This window comes from Equus przewalskii, chromosome 1 (assembly GCF_037783145.1).
Source record: "Equus przewalskii isolate Varuska chromosome 1, EquPr2, whole genome shotgun sequence".
Classification (NCBI taxonomy): domain Eukaryota; kingdom Metazoa; phylum Chordata; class Mammalia; order Perissodactyla; family Equidae; genus Equus; species Equus przewalskii.
The window spans coordinates 94,101,347-94,107,080 of NC_091831.1; positions in this window are offsets into that span (position 1 = coordinate 94,101,347).

Genomic DNA, 5,734 nt, shown 5'->3' on the forward strand with positions numbered 1-5,734 from the left:
GAATGGGTGTGAATACTCCAACAGGGCCAGTTTGAGGGAGAAAAGGACCCAAGGGACCTGGCCTCCTGCCCCAGTCCTGACCTCCCACCCCAAGCGGCCACACGCACTGCGAGGAAAATCATCCCGGGCTGAAGAGGAGCAATTAGGGGTGCTGGAGCCTGCCCCAGCTGGGGCCCCCCTGGCAGGGCTCCGCTTTGGGGATGGGGTCTTTCCCCAAAGCCCCTCCTTCCTTCACATCAACCGTCCCAGAAACCCACCCATGTGGACCGTGCCTACTGTGCCTCCACATGACCCTGCCCCTTCTTAAGGGCCCCTGGGGGAGTAGGGAGGGAGGGCTCTTTGGGGCCACTCCCCCTCCCCCAACCCTTCCCTCCTCCCTCCCTGCTCTCCTTCCACAGTGGGGGCAGGTTTCAGTAGTTTAGGTCTGCTGTCACTGATTGAGGCCCACCCCCCGCCCCCCAGGCAGACTAACACACCGTTCCTGCCCTCAGGGGGCTCCCAGTTTAGCTGGGGAACCGATCTGACACCCAACATCACCCTGAACTCTGACAGGCATTCAACACCCAGGTGGCTCCCCAGAGTGGGCCACTGGAGCAGGGTTTTGGAGGCTGAATTTTACCAGAAGGATGACAAAGGCAGAAACCCAGGGATGGGAAGCAAGATGGCAAGGTTTGGTATGTCTAAAAGAGAAGTGAGGCAAAAGTGTGCCCGCTGGAGAATAAGAAGCGGAATCCAGATTCTTTGTGGAGCAAAGACTCCAGGGGGGAAAGGGGAAGGGGGGGAGAGGGTCTCTCCTGCCTCCAAATTCGCCCTCGCGCCCCCTCACAATTCACACGTACATAGGCACTCACTCAGGCCGTCCTTCCCCTTGTCGGCGGATGGGGGAGGAGGCGGAGAGGAGGGAGCTGATATGCAACCTATTCATGTTCCCGCGATGTAACACCCCTCATTTTCCATGCTGGGTAAAGACAAAAGCCCTTTACAACCTGTTTCTGGAACTTGTCAGCAGCTGCCAAGAGGAGCATGTTAATTAAACGTCGGCAAAGATGGAAGCCGGAGACCCCGGCTCTAATTGGACAGTTTGGTTCCCCGGATTGAAAAACATTGTGACAAAGGAGGAGGTGCGCTGCGCTCGGCAGGGGTGCGGCGTGGCGGGGAGCGGAGCGGCAGCTTTGATTCCAGCTGATCGGCGCCCCAGCCTCCCTCCCGGAGCCGGCCCCGCCCAGCCGGCACGCCCACCCCGCGGGGCGCCCGGGTTGGGCTGTGGGCGCTGGGTGCGGGATGTGGGATGCGGGCTGCGGGCTGCGGGCTGCGGGCTGCGGGAGGTCCTCGCTGTCCCGCCAAAGTACTGGGCCCCGCGGAGGACCGGGCTGTGCGGGGTCTGGGAGGCCCCCGCCCAGGGTTGCATGACCTGGGGCCTGTTCCAGGAGGGCAGGAGAGCAGGGGTCAGGCAGCTCTGCCTCAGGGAAATGTCCAGGCTGCTCGGGGGAGACCACGCCCAGGCCTTGGTGGGGGAGAGACCTAGGTTGGGTCCCCATTGCCGAGACTAGCTCTGGGTCACATGATCAGGGATGCTGTCTTAAAAATGTCGACAACTGGGAGACTTGTCCTGGAAGATGCCGCACAACATGAAGTTCCTTGGGGAGCCCTGAGAGCCAGGGGGGTCCAGCAGGGGCAGGGGCAACCCCAGAGACTGTCCCCCAACTGTGCTTTTAATGGCTGTACCCCCAGTCGCCTCTGTTCTTGACTCAGATGGTGACAGCAGCCGTGTACTGAGTGTCACCTCTGTGTGGGCACCTTGCTGAGTGCCCTGCCCGCCCTGTATTGTTTATCCTCCCAGCACCCCTGAAAGAACGTGCCTGTATCACATCCATCTCACAGGTGGGGAGACTGAGGCCCAGGGAGGCTGAGTAATCCGCTAGGGTCACCGTGTTATTACGGGCGGTGCTAGGGCCAGACGGGAGCCCAGGGCCCTAATCCCGGTGTCTGGACCTGGGTTCCATGTTCTTGCTCTCTGGCTCCTGGCCCAGCCCAGAGATGGCAGTCTTCAGGACTGTCTGAGAAGAGTGGGGTTCCTAAGCGGAGGACGCCCTTCTCACCGCCTCAGGCTGAGGGGCCTCTGGGATGGGGTGTGGCAGACTGGGGTCACTCTAGAGGGCTCATCCCACATCCCCGCCCCCGCACCCCCCCCTCCCAGGGCGGGGTGGGGGTGGGAGGCAGTTAACTAACAAGGCCAGAGCCCTCTCTTCTGTCCCCTTCTGTCCCTTCTTCCTCGGCCCCAGCTTTGTCCCCCACCCCACCCTCACCCTGAGCGGCTGCCCAGGAGGGCGCCCTTGGGGTGGGAGGCAAGGCTGGGGCCTGTGAGGGCTGGAAGCAAGGATGGAAAAAGGAGCCATTGTGGCTGGGCCCGGGGATTAAGAGCTACCAAGTGGAGTTGGGAGCCGAGGTCATTGACGGCGGCCCTGCAGGCTGAGTTCCCAGGTGGGTGGCCGAGCAGCCTGGGCCTGAGGGGTGTCCAGGCTGCCTGCTGGGCCGCAACCCCCCAGAGCTGCAGCCCCGGGAGCCCTGGGAATACAGCAGCCGTGGGGAGAGCGCTGCCCTGGACGGCGTCGGGTGGCCTGGTCCTGGCTGCTCAGGGTGGCCACTCTGAGGACGGACAGGGTGCCAGTGTTCCCGTGCGCCCCTGGCCTGGGCCATGTGTCTGTGTGGGACATTCTAGAGAGGTGACCCAGGGTGTTAGGGGTGCATCAGTCCCCGTGTGGCTGAAGTTTAGGGCCAGCCTGGACAGCTCAGATGTCCCTGATGGAGCAAACGAGGCCTGGTGAGGGGAGGCAGAGGCCCTGCCAGCAGGCCTGACCGAGCTTGTGTGTGTGTGTGTGTGTGTGTGCGTGCGCACGCACCATCGAGCAGGGTGCTTGAGAACGGCCCTTCAGAGGCGGCTGGAGGGGCTCTGCCAACTGTAATCAGATTAAGGGGGCCAATCACTTAGGGCTCTTGAAAAGGCCACAAGGTTTCTAATCAGCCGTGAGCCGGCCCACAAAGCCGGAGGAGGCCTCCGGGAGCCGCCTGCTGGGGGGCCCGGTGGGGGCGGCTTTCTTCCCTCCGTCTCCGTAATTATGTCAATTTGCTAGCCAAACTGTCTGCTCGAGTGGGCAGGGGACTTGTGCCCCATTCATGTGGTAATGTGGGAACCAGTGGCCTCCTGGCTGGGAAAACAGGAGGTACCTGGACCCTTCTGGAGGGAGTGGGCGGACCCGGGGGTGGGGGGCACCCAGGCCTGGGGAACTCTTCCCCACCAGTGTGGGGCTTTTTTCCATGGATTCCAGAAACTTCCAGCATGAGTTATGCTCTGGGATGTCCTTCTGGGCCCGTCAGGATGAAGGATGGGGAAGGAGGTGAGGCCCCCAGAGAGGACAGGAGCGGTGGCCTCCAGGTTCCTTCAGGGTGAAGCTAGGCAGCCCTGTCCTCACGCCTGGTCTCTTGTGGGCCAGGCTGAGGCTTGAGCAGTTTGGGAGCAGCTCAGGACGTGGGAGGTGCCAGAGAGACGGGGTCCTGCAGGGGGTGTCCCAGCGTGCACAGACTCAGGGATGTGTGGAGGCCCAAGAAAGTTCTTACCAGTTTCCTGAGCATCTATGCAGGCGCCAGCTGCCATGCCATAGTTTGCACACACGGTTCACTGAGCCTGACAGCATCCAGGGAGGCAGGCACAGGGCTTCCCATTTCACAGACAGAGAAACTGAGGCTCAGAGAGGCTACGTGACTTGCCCAAGGCCACACAGCCAGTAGGTGAGGAGCAGAAACGTGAAGCCGGCTCTATCTGGTCCCTCAGCCCCCTGCCCCACCCCACCACGGGGTGCTCCTTCCTTGCTTTAAGTAGCGAAAGGGAACTGACAGTCCCCCGGTTCTGTACGAGGCATGGAGGACGTGGAGGCCCAAGGCTGACCCGGGAAGGGCGTGATCTTGGGGACCCTTAGCGCTGGCACACTCAGCACAGAGCTGCGGGCATTGGACACATTGCTCAGGAGCCAGGGTGGACGTTAGGAGGTGTTGTCATCAGCGCAGACACAGCTGGCGTCTCTGGGCAGGGCCCATGCCGCCACAGTCCCCTGCCCTCTGGGCCCCCTCAGTACCTGAGGACCCCTCCCAGCTCCCTTGGGTGTGCCACCCCAACACCTGTTTCTCATATGATGGGATCCTGTCCACCCTGGCCACTCCCCGAGGGAGCCACCTGGCTTGTCAGTGTCCCTCTGAATGTAAGGAGCTCCTCCCCGCAGATGCTCACAGGGCCACTGCCCGACGCCCACTGCCCCTCCCCATGCCTCCTTCCTGTTCCATTTGGGATGACTTGGATCTGCCCTGTCGAGAGCTGGCAGGAGGCTGGGGTGCAGGGGGCCCTGGGCGTGAGGGCGGGAGAGAGAGATCCAGGGCAGGGTCCACAGCCACCGCTCAGCCCCTCTCAGCCCCTCCAGCTAACTGGGAGAAAAGGCCAGAGTCCATGTTCATGCCTGCTTGGGATAATGGCCGGAAATTCTTCCGAGGGCAAATCCAGGTCACGGGCAGTTACCATCTGACCTCCCCTGGGCAGGTGGGAGGCAGGGGCGCAGGGAGGCCCCAGACCCTCAACCGCACGCGTTCCACAGCCCTGCTGAGGAGGCGAGCCTAGAACCAAGGAGACAGGAGAGGACTGACAACTAATAACAGCAAACCTGGGCGCCTGCTCTGTGCCAGGCGCAGGCCTAGGCACTTACATGTGTGAATTCATTTGATCATGCCAACAACACTGTAAAGTGGGTCTGGTCATGATCCCTTTTTCCCGCATGAAGAAACTGAAGCACAGAGAGGCTGAGCAACTTGCCCAAGGCCACACAGCTAAATATGTTGCAGAGCTGGAGTTCAAACTGTGGCCCCAGAGGCCCAGCTTTTAACCACACACTGCTAGCAGCAGCTGGGCTGTCACCACTCCTAGGCCGCTGGGACAGACAAAGGGAGGGAGGGTTCGAGGACCCTAGAGGGAGGGTTATGTGGAAAGGGCTGCCTTGAGCAGATCAATGGTGTCTGTCAGGGGCCACAGCCAGCTCCAAGTGACCCCATGGGGGAAGGAGGAGAGGGGACCGTGGAACAATGACCCAACCTCACTCCCCTCCCTCCTGGCAGAACCTCCATAGAGCCCACGGATTGGGAGGGCAAACGGCGGAATATCCAGGCTGCTCTCCAGAGGCTATGATGTCAACGCTGAGTCCTGAGGACAAGCTGGAATTAGTCAAGCGAAGGATTAGGGCCAGAGGGACCAGCTTCTGGAAGGTGACAGAGCATCTAGCCCAGGAGTGGTCAGGCATGAGGCCAGAGTGGAAGGCAGGGGCCTATCCAAGGGCAAATTTGGGTTTTACACTAAAGGTAATGGGAATACGCCATTGAAGAGCTTTAAGCGCCAGGGTGACAGGATCGGGAACAATGTTCGTCAATCCCCCTTGCTGCTGGGGATGCCAGCCTCAGGGGCTCCATTCAGTTCTAGGAATTAGCCGTATGCTGTTCAACCGCAGGGCCTTTGCATAGGCAGTGACCTTTGCCTGGAGTGTTCTGCACACCCTGCTCCATTGCGCTGACTCCCTGTGCGTTGCATTCTTACTCATCCTTCAATTTCAGGAAACATTTCTCAGAGGAGCTTTTCCTAAGCCCTAGACCAGGACAGGACCTCCTGTTTTATGCCTTTACTTTTTCCTCCTAGCATTTTTCG